Source organism: Polypterus senegalus, chromosome 8 (assembly GCF_016835505.1).
Source record: "Polypterus senegalus isolate Bchr_013 chromosome 8, ASM1683550v1, whole genome shotgun sequence".
NCBI lineage: Eukaryota > Metazoa > Chordata > Cladistia > Polypteriformes > Polypteridae > Polypterus > Polypterus senegalus.
The window spans coordinates 40,259,920-40,277,099 of record NC_053161.1 but is presented as its reverse complement, the minus strand read 5'-3'; positions in this window follow the sequence as shown (position 1 = coordinate 40,277,099).

Genomic DNA, 17,180 nt, shown 5'->3' with positions numbered 1-17,180 from the left:
CAGCTTACATACACAGAGAAAATCAAAAATAAATAATGATGAACACAATCAACATAAATAAGAGAATCAAGAAAATTGTCTGGATCAGTATATATATATAATATATATATATATATATATATATATATATATATACAGGGTGGCCCACGCAAAAGTGGCCCACCTCTACTGAGACGACTGCATTACGTGGTGAGGAGAAAAATTATCAAATTTGGTACTAACATTAACAGAAGTGGTTCCCCGGGGTCAGACAGCAAGGAAACAAGGCAGGCGACACAACTCCAGCTGCCTATCCGGCGGCAGACAAGACAGCAGGTGTCTCGAAGGAGGCGGGGCCACTTTTTCGTGTGCCACCCTGTATATCAATATGAATTTTTTTAAAATGTGTATAATGATATATAGAAAATGATGTTTGATGAATAGTGTATCATGAATTCAGTTCTCTAACTTTTGATAAAGTCCTAGATTAAATGCTATTTTCAAAAATGGTGTGTAATCAGAAAGGTCAAAAGTTTGTTCTTGTTAGTGTTTCATATTTACCAAGTGTGGACCCAGGGCAATCCAGCTCCCCAAACACCCAACACAAGCAGGCACGGGCACTTTTATTGTGGGAAACTCTTTGAGTTAAGCGTTTCCCACCACCACAAGTATATTCAATAAGCACTGTATAACACAATAAAGCAACTCTTTGTCTTCTCTCTCTTTTTCTCACTGCCTCCTCCACGCAAGCTTTGTCCACCTCCTCCCGACTCTGACTCGTCCGTTCTTTTATTTAATCCCCGGGAGTGGTTCTGGTGACATGATGCTGCAGCTCTGATGCACTTCCAGGTGTGAGGCTGGAGCCTGATGGAGTAGGGACTGTCAAATTCGGCAGCTCTTACAGGACCCAACAAGGCTGGGACTACAATACTTGGCATGCTTTGAGGGTAATCATGCAGGGATCCGAGCCAGGGCTTCCGGCCAACTGGTGTCCTGTGTAAGACAAAGCCCTGTGTAAGCTGTCTCTCCCTGTCCTTCCACCTCAAGGGTTTACCGGCCGGGTAAGAACGTGGGCCGTCACTCACTCATGAGAATTATTAAATACAATATTTACCACCGCATACAATAATTTTAAAACAGTATCATCCATATTGCAGCAAAAACATCAACATCAGTACCCTGGTCATTAAGCCTCAAACTCACAAACACCCACCCATGGGCAAACACCTTTACTGCTGTAGTTTTGTATGCATTGTCTGCAGTTAACCTTCTCATACACAACTCCTGTTAGCTGAACTTGTACTATAACAGGTGTCTCAGACAGGAGATTATATAAAATATCACAGCAGTGTATGTGTGTACTTCTTCAGTAACTTTAAATTGTTCTGAAAAATGTAACTGCAAATCTTGGAGCCTATTCTGGAATCACTGGGCTCAAGGTGAGAGCTGAATTGGGACTGAGTGCTGCTCCATTCCAGGGCACTCTTGATTACAAATCCCCTACTTTCGTACAATTTAGATTTAATTGAATTTCATCCAGGGTTGGTCACTGCCTTGCACCCTACTCTGCATCAATATACTGAGTTCCTCACAACCCTAAACAAGTCAAAATCGGTACAAAACAAATCAATGGATAGAAAGTACAGTAAATAGATTATTATCTCTATCTGTCTTTCTTTCTTTCTAGCTCATAGCTCATACTACACTTTTGTTTTCATTGTGGGAGAGTTGGTGTTTTCACCAAAGATTTTAAATGAATGGTTGCAGCAATGGCTTAAGATGTGCCTAATTGGCAAGCGCATTCTTTTGAAGTGACGGCAGCCCCTCATTCTTAGACAGATATAGGACAGCAAAAGAGTATAGCTATTTACTGCAACTAATTTTGCCCTTTATTTTTAATCTTACTATTTCTCTCTAATGTGTTTCTTTCAAAACTTTAACGAAGATATTTTTCACACACTGAGGCATATAACTTGTGCCTATTACTCCTGCCCCCTTGTTTGATAAATCATGAGCCATAGTTTGTTCTCTAGCTTAAACATGAAACAAATACACTCAGTTGAGGGCGGGGAGCCCTTAGGACTGGGGAGAAAGCATAATTCTGGGTGTTATTATCCACATATTTTGGGGCCACTCAGAGATTTGTGACGGTATAGCACGATGGGAACTGCAGCCCCTCAGAGAGACCATTTTGGCTGTAATTTGAATAAGAACTTCTTATGCTGGTGTTAACTGGCACACTTGTCATTTATAATCTCTCTAAAAATATCTTGCATCACAAAATCACTTGTGCTATATGAAAAAAATTATAATTGTCTTTTTACTTTCAATCCCTAGTTCCTGATGTATTAAAAGTTTAAACTGTAAGCCTCTCTGCCTGAGCCCATGATGTGATTATTTGCATTGCTATGTTATTGAAATCAAATACATGCGCCAAAGTGCCTAATAATGAAGAGCAACATTATAAATGATTGATTAATGGAGGTTGTCCTCTGTACTGTCAGAACCAACTTAGGAAAGCCCAAGATGAAAGAAGCAGCTCGAAGCTCATTAAAGCTTTGCATTTAAAAGCTAATTAGTCTTTTCTTCTTTTGAAAATATCACTCTTCCTATGGGGCAAAAGTTTTTTTCTAGGTTTTTCTGTCCTTAAAAATATTTTTTGGAAAGACTGTTTTATCCCCCCAGTGATAAAAGCATCACTTTTGCTTCTTAAAGCTGTCATCAGCTCCTCTTATTCTTGATCTGACTGTTTTCAGATTTAAATACCATATCAATGAAATGGTATTATATCACATTACCAGTAGCGTTGACATTTTTCACACATAATGTTTATGCTGATTATGCAAAAAAGTCAAATAACAATTGCAGTGCATTCTTGTTACATTTTCTTACCTTGTGATTGCTAATCAAAAGACTTAATTCTGTAACTCCATTGCCTTCCTTATACTATTTAGCCTAAAAGAAATGATTACAGAGTGGTTTAATTAATTTATGTGATTCTTTAGTTTAATCAATTGATTTTTAAGGATTGCTTTACAATGAATAAAATGTATCAGACATGCAATACTGTATTATTCAAATTAGATTGGATAACCTTTCCCTACCAATCGGAAGAGTATCAAAAAAAGTCTTAATGTAAACTCCTCAACCAAAGACACCATATTATCCAAAGTGCTAATAGTACTTGAGCATTGTTTCCATCAGCGAGTGTTAGTTCCACAAATGGAGAAGGTTCAGTGCTGGTTTACATGGCAGAAAGGTCTGATTACAGTGCTGCCTCAGTAAACACAGCACCACCACAAATCAGTCATGGCACAAATAGTACATTTATACTTGTCATGTATTAAAGAATCTTTCAGCATACACATCCACACTTACACTCTGCTGTCAGACTCACATCAGAGATTAATGCAGCAGTTTAGTGAGGAGATCTCAATGTTCTGCCTGTTGTCTTATCCAGATGCTGTCAGTTTGGGGTATGGAAGGTGATGTAGAGTAGTATTTCAAAAATCTAAGGGTTAACAAGACCATTTTTTATTTTGCTCCAGCCCACTCAGCATGTTTGTGAGGCCTCAGAATTACAGGGTGTGGTAGCAACTTTTGTAAATACAAAATAATATTATTTTGCTACAATAAACCAATCAGTGTCTCACCAGGAGCTTCACCATCCATTTCCTAGGAATCTCAGTGGTAGGAGGGTGATATACCCTGCTATTATTCAGTATAAAGTAAATAACTTTCTCGACATTTCTCCTGGCAAAGTCCAAGAAATGCTTTCTCATGTATTTATATTAGAACATTTGAACATTAGAACAATCTAGACAATAAACAAGCCATTCAGCCCAAAAAAAGCGTGCCAGTCCTATGCACTTAATTTAAAAAAAAAAAACCCATCAAGTCGGGTTTTGAAAGTCCCTAAAGTCTTACTGTCTACCACACTACATGGTATCTTATTTCAAGCGTCTATGGTTATCTATGTAAAGAAAAGCTTCCTAATGTTTGTACAAGTTAACAAGTTTCCAAATGTGTTCTTGATGAACTCATTTTAAAATACAAGTCTCGATCCACTGTACTAATTCCCTTCATAATTTTAAACACTTCAATCATGTCACCTCTTAATCTTCTTTTGCTTAAACTGTAAAGGCTCAGCTGTTTTAATCTTTCCTCATAATTCATCCCCTGTAGCCCAGGAAACAGCCTAGTCGCTCTTCTCTGGACCTTTTCTAGTGCTGCTATGTCTTTTTTGTAGCCTGGAGACCAAAACTGCACACAGTACTCCAGATGAGGCCTCACCAGTGCGTTATAAAGGTTGAGCATAACCTCCTTGGACTTGTACTCTGCGCAGTGTGCTATATAACTTAACATTCTGTTAGCCTTCTTAATGGCTTCTGAACACTGTCTGGCAGTTGATAATGATGAGTCCACTACGTATTCTAAATTGTTCTCATAAGGTGTACAGTACTCTCGATTTTCAGACCTCCAATTGTGTATTCAAACTTAACATTTTATTTCCTATATATTTGTTACTTATATTCCTATCCAAATCATTTATTTATAATAAAAATAGCAACGGCCCTAGCACTGACCTTTGTGGAAAACCACTCTTAACGTCATCCAGTTCTGATGATATTCCTTGCACCATCACCCTCTGTTTCCTGTGTCTGTGCCAATTCTGCACCCATCTACAAACATCACTCTGAACTCTCATTTCTTTTAGTTTGATGCCCAACCTCTTATGTGGTACCTTATCAGATGCTTTCTGAAAGTCCAGATATGCGCCACTTTGATCATACCCTTTTGTTGCTTCCTCATAGAATTCCAGCATGTTAGTAAAACACAACCTCCCTCTTCTGAACCCATGATGACTGTTCAGTAAAACTTCTGTTCTTCACATATGTTCCTCAGTCTTATCCTGAATAATTCCTTCCATTAATTTTCCTATGATGCTTGTTAAGCTTACTGGCCTATAGCTGCTTGGATCTGCCTGATCACCCTTTTTATATAACGGGATGAGATTTGCCATTTTCCAGTCCTTTGGAATTTCCCCAGTTTGCAGTGACTTCCTAAAAGTATGTATCAAGGGTTTATATATATATGTACTCGCTAGCCTCCTTAAGAACTCAAGGGTAAATATTATCTGGTCCTGGTGATTTGTTTGATTTCAGCCTATTTAATCTGAGCAGCACTTCTCCCTCTACAATTTCCAAATCAATCAGTCAGAATCAGTCATGTTCTCATACACCCTACGATATAACACAAAAATGAAAAAGAAAGACATGAAATGCATCATAAAAAAGGTAAGCAACCACTGGAACACAGTGACAATAATAATAAGCAGAAATAAAAATGAAAGAATAATGTTTCATAAGCTGGCAATTTATATGAGTGCCTTGCTTAGTAAACACACACACCACAGTGACACACTGAATATTATTGATCTTCACAGGCAAGTTTAATTAAATGATGTCAACATTAATAAATGTCTGCAATATTCAAAGCAACTTTAGGACTGTTCCTCTTATTTTCTTTTTTTGTAATTTTAACTAATATATTGCATAGGTTTCCCATTGTATTATGGCAACTGATTTAGTTTTTTTTTTCACCTGAACTTGCTAACATTGTAATGTGCGTTATCACATTACAGATTGTTCTTTTAACAGTAGTGTCCCATCAGGTGTACCCCAAAGAGAACAGTTAGAGGATTATTATGAGTAGAAGACAGTCTAATAAATAAGGAATGGTTTTATACCCGTAAGATGCAAACAGGGGACATTGCCAAAACAATATGACCCAGAGAAGCAGGTGCCAGGTGACATTTCTCACAACTGGGCTTTTGAACATTTTTGGATAGTCTGGGTCAAGAAAGATGTGATGCAGTGCACAGTTTTAAGTTAAGATAGACCATGTTTTGTATAAGCTCATAATATCATTTCTTGCTGTAACTTTATCATTTATTCTGTAATATAGTATCATCCCTAGTGAATATTGTAGCACTTCACACAGCCAACACTCACTACAGGATACATATTTGTGATGGTGTGGGTCAGCTCCACGCTACCGTGCCATTCTGGGAGCCTCATGAACCCATATCACCTGTGATGTAACCAAGGGTTGAGCCAAACAAATGAGGACACTTAATCATAGCAAGGGGTAGGTACAAAATCATACAAAATCATACAAAATTAAGCCAAAACAAATATTTAAAATGGACCCTGTGCTGCTAAACCACAGACCTGTATATCACAATGCTCGCACAGATGCTGTATAGAACTATTGTATGACCCAATACAAAATGTACATAGAGCATAAGAACATAAGAAAGTTGACAAAAGAGAGGAGACCATTCAGTTCATCAGTGATGTTTCACCATCATTTAGACTTGGTAATTACCAAAGGACTAAAAGTTGATATGAAGCAGATCATTGATATTGGTATATCAGACCATTTTCTTCTACTATTTAATATAGAAATAATGATAGAAAACATTCATGAGAAACATATTGTTAAAAAACGCTTCTTTGACTCATCAGCAGCTTTAAAAATGACAAACATTCTAAGCAATCAGTCCGTTTATAGTGCCAACTATAACAGCAAGGATAATGTAAATAGTAAGGTTGAAAATTTTTATTCTAAACTGAGAGCTGCTGTTGACATTGTTGCACCTGAAAAGACAGTGAAAAAATCTTCTAGCCTTGTTATACCATGAAAGACCCAAAGAGTGTATGATTTAAAGAGAACATGCCGTAGAGCTGAGCGTAAACGGAGGAAATCTAAACTCCATAGGCTAAAATAACAGAATTCAATAACACAGTCCGTCTTTAGAGGCGCTGCTATTTCTCCAAGATTATAAATAACAATGCTAGTAATCCCAGAGTCTTATTTTCTAGAATTGATTGTCTGCTAAACCCAGGTAACTCAAAGGAATGCCTCCAAAATACTTCCAGTGAAACCTGTGAGGCTATTGCTGTAATATTCAATCAAAAAATTAATGATATTAGAAATAACATAGTATATCCCTCCAACACTAAGGATCCTCCTAAGCCCCAGCATCCTGTTATAGACAAATTCAATTCTTTCACTAGGATAGATTTGCCTGATTTACATAGAATAATCTCTCAACTGAAACCCTCCACCTGCGTCCTTGACCCAATTCCAACAAGATTTTTCAAGGAAGTATCGGGCATACTAATTGATAATATTCTTGACATAGTAAACTCGTCATTAGATACAGGGGTCTTCCCAGACTGTCTTAAGACTGCTGTAGTTAAACCCCTACTCAAGAAAAACAATCTTGACCCCTCTGCTTTTGAAAATTTTATACCCATCTCTAACCTGCCCTTCTTAAGTAAAATTTTAGAGAAAGCAGTCATTATGCAGTTAAATGACCACCTAAATAAACATGCTATTCTTGATAAATTTCAGTCAGGTTTTAGAACAAATCACAGCACAGAAACTGCACTCGTTAAAGTAGTACATGATTTGTGGGTAAATGTAGACAGAGGCCATCTATCTGTTCTTATCCTCTTAGATCTGAGTGCCGCATTTGACACCATTGATCATAATATTCTTAGAAATCGCCTTAGTCAATGGGTGGGCCTCTCTGGCAGTGTCTTAAATTGGTTTGAATCCTACCTGGCAGGGAGAAAATTCTTTGCTAGTTGTGGTAATTACAACTCAAAGACACATGATATCCAATATGGTGTTCCACAAGGCTCTATCCTGGGTCCGCTGCTCTTCTCGATCTACATGCTTCCGTTAGGTCAGATTATCTCAGGGCACAACGTGAGCTACCACAGCTATGCTGATGACACACAGCTGTACTTATCAATAGCTCCTGATGACACCGATTCTTTTGATTTACTAACACAATGTCTGACTGGTATCTCAGAATAGATGAATAGTAACTTTCTCAAGTTAAATAAAGAGAAAACTGAAATCTTAGTGATTAGCAATAATGGATACAATGGGGCTATTAGAAATAAACTGGATACATTAGGATTAAAAGTCAAGATGGAGGTAAAAAGCTTAGGGGTAATTTTGACTGTAATCTGAATTTTAAATCGCATATTAATCAGATCACTAGGACAGCATTTTTTCACTTAAGAAACATAGCTAAAGTTAGACCTCTTATATCACTGAAAGATGTTGAGAAATTAGTTCACACATTTGTTTTCAGTCGACTAGATTACTGTAACGCACTCCTCTCAGGACTACCCAAGAAAGACATAAATTGTTTGCAACAAGTGCAGAATGCAGCTGCTAGAATCCTAACTAGGTAAAGAAAATCTGAACACATTTCTCCAGTTTTAATGTCACTACACTGGTTACCTGTGTCATTCAGGATTGACTTTAAAATTCTGCTTATGGTTTATAAAGCCTTAAATAATCTCGCCCCATCTTATATATCGGAATGTCTGACACCTTATATTCCAAATCGTAACCTCAGATCCTCAAATGAGTGTCTCCTTAGAATTCCAAGAACAAAACTTAAAAGAAGTGGTGAGGCGGCCTTCTGCTGCTATGCACCTAAAATCTGGAATAGCCTGTCAATAGGAATTCGCCAGGCTGATACAGTAGAGCACTTTAAAACACTGCTGAAAACACATTACTTTAACATGGCCTTTTTATAACTTCAATTTAACTTAATTTAACTTAATCCTGATACTCTGTATGTTCAATTTATCATAATAACTATTCATGGTGGCTCTAAAATCGGTACTGACCCCTACAATCTCTTCTGTTTCTTTTTCCGGTTTCTTTGTGGTGGTGGCCTGCGCCACCTCCACCTACTCAAAGCTTCATGATGCTCCAACAATGATGGATGGATTAAAAGGCAGAAGTCTACATGACCATCATCATCAAGCCCTTCCGTGAGAACCCTAAATCCAAAGAGGACTGTTTCATTTATGTGAGGTAGAATGCCCAGAGGGGACTGGGCGGTTTCATGGTCTGGAATCCCTGCAGATTTTATTTTTTTTCTCCAGCCGTCTGGAGTTTTCTTTTTTGTTTTTTCTGTCCTCCCTAACCATCGGACCTTACTCTTATTCTATGTTAACTAATGTTGACTCTTACTGTGTCTTCTATTTTTCTATTCTTCATTTTGTAAAGCACTTTGAGCTACATTTTTTGTATGAAAATGTGCTATATAAATAAATGTTGTTTTTGTTGTTGTTGTTATCAAGTCTGTTTGTTTAGCTAATAGCTAAGCTGTCCTAATATCTCTTCCAGATTCTTCTGAAAGGTTGAAAAGGTTTCTGCTTAAACTACGTGTCTCAGTAACCAGTGGCACATTATATGATATGATTATGATTACTAATGATATTTATTTACAGCAATCTGAGGTATTAAAGCGGAACTTCATCTCTCTATGCACCAAAGCTAAAACAAAATGTCGGAATTTAATTGTATCTGGTCCCTTACCAAGATTATATGGAGGGGATGTGATTTATAGCAGATTGCATTCCTTTCACTGCTGGCTAGAAACCTGGTGTGCAAATAAAAGCATAGCATTTGTGAACAATTGGGATGATTTTTGGGAAAGGCCTGGATTTTTCAGAAGAGATGGTCTTCATCCTAACTGGAGGGGATCTTATGTATTATCCCAAAATATGGCAGAAAAACTGCCTGGTTGACTGATTAGAGCACCATCCAGGCCGCAGTCATGTGATCTTAAATCACAGGCTGTTCTTTATCCCACCTGTTATTTTCCTGAAGCTGTTACCCATAATCCCTGTTGTGGGGCATCCAGTAAATTTAGTCTTGATACAAACCATAAATTAATTGATAACCAAAAATAAGGTGTATAATTAGACCAAGGGATGAAACCAGACACTCCACCAGGGGCATCTATAATAGAAATTTAATTCAAATTAAAACAAAAAATATATCAGCAGTTCAGAAAGAACCATGCAGTTTTAAATGCTGTTTATTGAACATTCGCTCTCTTGGCACTAAAGCTGTTTTGGTAAATGATATATATTAAGTACAAAATCTGATCTGTGTCTTCTTACTGAAACCTGGCTTAGTAAATGTGACACTGTTCCCTAGCTGAGGCGTCACCAGATGGATACTCGTTCCTTCATAAGTCTAGAGATTCTGGTCGAGGAGGAGGCCTTGGAATAATTCATTGTAACAAAATGCAAATCACTCCTAAAAATTTAGGCAACTTTACATCCTTTGAGGCATTCATTTTAAATATTAAAACAGATTCCAACACAATTATAGTGCTAGTCTACAGACCACCAGGGCCATATTCATTGTTCATGACTGAATTTAGCAACCTTCTGTCTGATTTGGCTATAAATTATGATCACGTAGTTCTGATGGGGATTTTAATGTACACATTGATGTGGAAACTGACACTTTTAGCAAATGTTTTACTTATTTGTTAAATTCAGTAGGATTTTGTCAGATTGTCAAAGGTCCAACTCATAATCATAACCATACATTAGATTTAATTATAACTTACAAAGTTGAAATTCAAAATTTAAATATTACTCCATTAAATGTAGTTATTTCCGATCACTTCTTAATTACATTTGATTTAGTTCTGCCCATGCCAGCACTCGCAGATTAAAACAAAGACAGTGCGACATCTAGATTGTAATTCTGCTTCAAAATTTATAGATACCTTGAGTAAGTCGAGTGTAATTGTGGAAAACCATTTAGATCAGTTAACATCAAATGTAAACGTGGAAAACAATTTAGATCAGCTAATATCACATTATAATGTGACCTTGAGAGATGCTCTGGACACAGTGGCTCCCTAAAACAAAAGTGATCAAAGCACATAGAAACTCTCCCTGGTTTAATGAAAACACTCGAGCTCTTAAATTAGAGTGTCGAAAACTGGAGCGCAGATGGAGAACAACAAAGCTACATGTCTTTCAAATTGCATGGACAGAGAGTGTATATAAATATAAAAAGCCCTCTTTAAAGCTCGCTCAGAATACTATTCTACATTAATAGATAGCAATAATAAAAATCCTAGGGTACTTTTTAGAGCAGTGGCTAAATTAACAAATGGGAATTCAGATCAACAGTGCAAAATACCAACAGATATTAGCAGTACAGACTTTATGAACTTCTTCAATGAGAAAATTAAAAATATAAGATCCCAGATCTCAGCATCACAGTACAAACCAAATACTAGCTTAGCAGACCCTGTCACACATTGCATTCAGCACTTTAATAATTTTAATCCTGTAACTCACCAGGAAGTCTTAACTTTAATTACTAAAATGAAGCCCACTACTTGTTCCCTAGATCCAGTGCCAACAAAACTAGTAAAAGTGCAATGGATGTTCTTGCAGCCTATTCTAACCATTATCAATAGTTCATTAATGCATGGCACAGTACCTGATGCACTAAAAGTGTCAGTCATTAAACCTTTACTTAAAAAGTCAGACCTAGACCCACACATACTAAATAACTATAGGCCTATTTCAAATTTACCATTTCTCTCTAAAATACTAGAGAAAGTAGTCGCCAGTCAGCTTCAGTCACACCTTACGCATTACAATTTATTTGAGAAATTCCAGTCTGGCTTTCGACTGGTCATAGTACAGAAACGGCACTAACACGGGTTGTAAATGACATTCTGATATCCTCTGATGAAGGAAATTCCACTGTAATTATGTTGTTGGACTTAAGTGCAGCATTTGACACCATTGACCATTCTATTTTACTGCACAGGCTAGAAAACGATGTTGGGCTTACAGGCCCGTGCTCGCTTGGTTCAGTTCTTATTTATCAAATCGATTCCAGTATGTACAGAAATGTGCTGACAGTACTCCATCATTATACACAGAAGTTCAATATGGTGTCCCAGGGCTCAGTACTGGGACCTTTACTGTTTTCACTTTACATGCTTCCACTGGGATCTCTCATTAGGAAACATAATGTTAATTTTCACTCGTATGCAGATGACACCCAGTTATACCTTTCATTTAAATCAAATGAAGTTTCTCCGATGTTGTCTTTAATTAGTTGTGTTAGTGAATTAAAGGAATGGATGAATGAGAACTACTTGTCTTTAAATACAGATAAAACAGAGATGTTAATTGTTGGAGGGAATGACGCTGATCACAGCAATATTTTGTCGTCATTTAACTCAGTTGGAATCCCAATTAATTTTACTGAATCAGCCCGCAATCTAGGAGTTATCTTTGACTCTAGCATGTCATTTAAAGCATATTACAAAGTCGTCCAAAACATGTTTTTCCATCTTAAAAATGTTAGGAAATTAAGGCGCTTTCTAAATAAACAGGATTGTGAGAAATTAATTCATGCATTTATCTCTAGTAGGATTGACTACTGCAATGCGGTGTTCACTGGCTGTTCAAACTGTTCTCTATACAGCCTCCAGTTAATCCAAAATGCGCTGCAAGAATTATTACAAGAACAAGAAAATATGAACACATAACCCCAGTTCTTAAATCTTTACACTGGCTCCCAGTTAAGTTTAGGGCAGATTTCAAAATCCTCCTTTTAACATATAAAGCATTAAATGGCCAAGGTCCGCTTACTTGTCTGAACTTATCATGACTTACAAACCTGAGCGCACATTAAGATCTCAAGATGCCGGTCTGCTTAGGATTCCAAGGATTAATAAAATAACAGTGGGAGGTCGAGCTTTTAGTTACAGGGCCCCTAAACTGTGGAATGGTCTTCCTGCTTCCATAAGAGATGCCCCTTCAGTCTCAGCCTTTAAATCCCGGCTGAAGACTCACTACTTCAGTTTAGCATATCCTGACTAGAGCTGCTGATTAACTGTACATACTGCATCTCTGTTGTTAGTCATTAGCACTATAACATAAGTAACATGATAATTATATTTGAATACTAACCCTCACCTATTCTGTTTCTTTTCTCGGTACCCAAATGTGGCATTGGTGCCACGCCCACCTGCCAAGTTGTTTGCCTGCCTATGGTAAAGTCATCCCTGATGGAGGATCACAGGAATCATGGGAAAGAGGGGTCCTTTCATCGGAGCAACGTTTCAGCCGTGGCATGGCCAAATGGGGAGGCAGCTAGATGGATGAGGTCTCCAGGACTCTAAAAATATCCAAACCTAATTATGTCATATCATCTACTGTTAAACCGTACTTCTAAAATTTTTATTATTGTGCTGTCTTAAGGAATTGTTCTGTTCTGTATATTGTATTGTATTGACCCCCTACTTTTGACACCCACTGCATGCCCAACCTACCTGGTAAGGGGTCTCTCTTTGAACTGCCTTTCCCGAGGTTTCTTCCATTTTTCCCTACAAGGTTTTATTGGGAGTTTTTCCTTGTCTTCTCAGAGAGTCAAGGCTGGGGGGCTGTCAAAAGGCAGGGCCTGTTAAAGCCCATTGCGGCACTTCCTGTGTGATTTTGGGCTATACAAAAATAAACTGTATTGTATTGTATTGTATTGTACATGCCTATTAGTGACAAATTGATGACTACAGTTGCTGACCTCACCACCTGAGGATGTCATTTTTACATAACTATAAATTAGACAATCCTACAATGACTTTCCAGCACAGTTGTTCTTGTCTTTTATATGAATAAAGTAGTGCCTGATGGAGCTGGCACAGTACAAATGGTTTGGGCACGTTCAGTCACAATCTCAGCCTATTTTTTTACATTGGTTCTGTTGTGATATACAAAACATGAGACATCAGACACCCAAGTGTGTTTTGTGTTTGTCAGATCCAAAGCATTCCTTATTTTTGTAGCTGATGTTTATGTATTGTAGTTCCAGGTTCTTAACTCTCACACACACAGAGCCCACCTACACAACTGACGAGAAAATGTTTGATTTTGTCAGGGCGAGTTGCAGACTGATTGGACTGAGTTGCTGGTGATGTTAGTCAAGGGAGTGCACTGCGACTGCCTCTGACTCTCTACAATCATTTATGTTTAATGAAGTTTGTGACTGAAAATCGGCAGAAAAGTTCTGCAATGTAACAGGAGGTTTACTCAGATTTATAGCCAAGAGCTTGACTAACTACACAGACAGGATTACTGAATGCCATTTAATTCAGCTCAGGGTTATGAGTGGTTTGAGCTAATTCTGGAAACCAGCAGGGAATGAGAAGCTAGTCCATCATGAAGGGATAATTTAGAACCACCAGTTAACATAAAATATTAGCTTTTATATGTTAGAGAAAAACCAATCCCATCCTGACAATCTACTGTATTTATAGATAACCAGTAACAGCAGACTGCTAGTTTTCATCCTCTTTCTCTGTATGTTTGGCATTTGTTTGCTCAGTGGTTGAATGTGCTTGCTGCTTCCTGGCCCATTTTTGGAGTTCTGTGTTACATGATGTCACATTTGGCTTTTTTTCTCTGTTTTTTTGTGTTGATCCAATGCACATAAAGGAAATAAACATGTGTATACCAAAACATTTGTAACTGCAACAATTTTCTGGGTGAAATGGTGCATTTTCTGGGAAAATTCCAGGGGTGCGGATAATTTCAGCCATGACTGTATACCAATCACCGAACTGAACATACTATACAAAAAAAAGAAAACCCACTATGTAGCAAAGCTACAAAATCCAAGGCCACTGTAAATTGTACAAAACAAAATGGTTGTTTAACAATAGTGCGTATTGGATAAAATATCTAAGTATTAATTATGTAAAGGGGGATGCTAAATAATGAGTATTACATTAGTCCATTCATTATATCAGATTGTCTTATCCATTACATGAGAACAGGTTATAGTAATGTATCCTGACAACACTGGGTACAAATCAGGATCCAACTCCAGACAGGAGGCCAGTGCACCAGGAATCACACTCACTGCAAAAACATTCACATCAAGCCAATTTACAGTTACGCGTTGATCAAATCATTTTGGACATGGGACAACAGCCCATGCTGACATGGGGAAACATATAAACTTAACATAACAGCGATATGGCTGGGGAGTAAACTCAGATCCCTGGAGCACTGAGGCTGTATAACTAACAGTCACACCACCGTTCTGCTTGTATTAACTGCTATTTTAAAGTAAGGCCTTATTATTGTTTAACAAATGTTAAATGGACGACAGAACTCTGCATGTCTTAATAGACTTTTTGCCTGTTTGTTATGAGTAAACACTAGCAGTGCTCCTGGTCTGTTTATCATTATGTCTTAATTTGTTTGAGGGGTGTGGTGTTAATTAGCACTTTCAGGAAAGTAACGTTGAAAGTTTGTTCCAGTTGAGAAGCCTCTAGTCCTGGCTGATCACAATGTTGGTTCTACATCCAACATTCATATGCCTCAGGAGTTTTTGGACTTGTTGTTTCTGTCATCTCACCTTCTCACTTTGTTCAGTTCTTGTGGATTTCCTGTTGGCATTTTAGAAGAAGCATGAGGCCTCTATTTCTGCTCAGTTTGTTATAAAAAGCAACTGAAGATCGCTAATTTTTTTCATAAAAGAAACTCAGTAGGCAATTAGCATACTTCTCCAAATGCAGCACAATATCAAAATTAAACTTTCTGCCTATTCTTTTTTTTTATTATTTTATTGAATGAATATTGTTGATCAGCAAAATTTGGCAAAGCACTTTTTGTAGGAAATTTGCTGTGTTCTCCAGTGACATTGTTCGCCGAATATTTTCTTGTAAATTTGCCTCTTTTTTTCCCAGTACCCCATGATGCTTTGTGAGATCAGCGTTATATCACACAGCTTTAGAAGCATGCCAAATTACATGCCAACTGTAAGATCATTGCTGATCCCCTTCACGCATGCATGATGTCACAAACCGATGAGTACTGCACTGTAGTTGGATTTCCATCCTGCACATGTTTAAACAAAAAAAAGAATCATGTGAAAAGACAGATTCCTCTTAATTAACAAAGTATATTAAACTAAAAATCAAAAATATTAGCTGTTCATAAAGAATACTGACACTGGGTATGTAAGTCTGATCTGCTAGCATTCCGCAACACCAAATGGCTATTTGGCCTGTATAACTGGCCATGTGCCCTGCTATGATCTCAAAACAAGCCTTAATGGACACCCCCCATATCAGAACGAGACCCTTTTAAATAAATAATAATTAAATAATAATAAGGAAACATTTCTTCACTATTTACAAGGCATTTCTTTCTTCGTGATGCAAGAAGAAACTGTTAAGCATCTCCACAAATATATGAAAAACAAAAAAGATGTTCCAGCTGTGCCTGGAACCACAGCTTCAAGCAGTGGAATGAACCAGTCCCTCGCTGCTGCTTCATGGCATGGTCAATGTGTGCCAGAAAAGTAGAACTCTGGTAGCCCGAAGATCTACATTTTATTTAGTTATTGCTGGTTTGTGGCTGTTTGTTGTATTTTATTTCTGGTATTCATTCTGTGTGTTTTGTTGTTTCAGGCTTGGTAGCGCGGTGGTGAGGACTGATGCCTCATAGTTTAGATCACATTTTTGGCCAGAATAATCAGTTTGGTTTACTTGGCGGATGCTTCAATAGCCCTCAGACTATTGCACTCATAATCCACACAAAACTAGTTTAACTCCTTACTTGGGATTTGGTCATCTAATATATAAAACAGAGTCGATGTATGTATGTATGTATGTATGTATGTATGTATGTATGTATGTATGTATGTATATGTGTGTGTGTGTGTGTGTATGTTTGTTTGTTTGTCCGCCATACAAATCTGCACCGGGTGTCCAATCACCACCAAACTGGGGATGGGGCTCCTTTGTGACCAGGAGGAGGTCATGGAGTATGTTTGGTTGGGAAAAATGCACAGGACACCTTTTCACTGACACAATGTTCGGCACACGTCCCGGTACTTATCATCGACAAGATGGCCGCACGTTGCAACAGACGTTCACGGCAGCGCCATCTAGCGGCACGTTTGGTCTCTGTGCGTCACTCTTTACCCATGTTTCTTTAAATTGCCAAGAAATGGCAAAAGTGTCCAAGTATAAGAAGGCCGGCTGCTTTGATCGGGTGATGGGGAACTGCCGTATGGATGTAAAACGTCCATTGCACGTGACCAGCTGACACACCCGCGCTTCCACACATCACACTCCCACAATCACTGATAGTGCTGTATTCCATTCGCCAACATTCGTAATATGCAAGCAAGTTTGAACAGAGACTAGCCTTAAAAAGACAGCATCCTTCCCCCACCATTTTACCCAAATGCAGCACCAGTTGTATGTCACTTCTCTCTGTAGTTACCATCGGCAACATCTGTTAGATGGCATC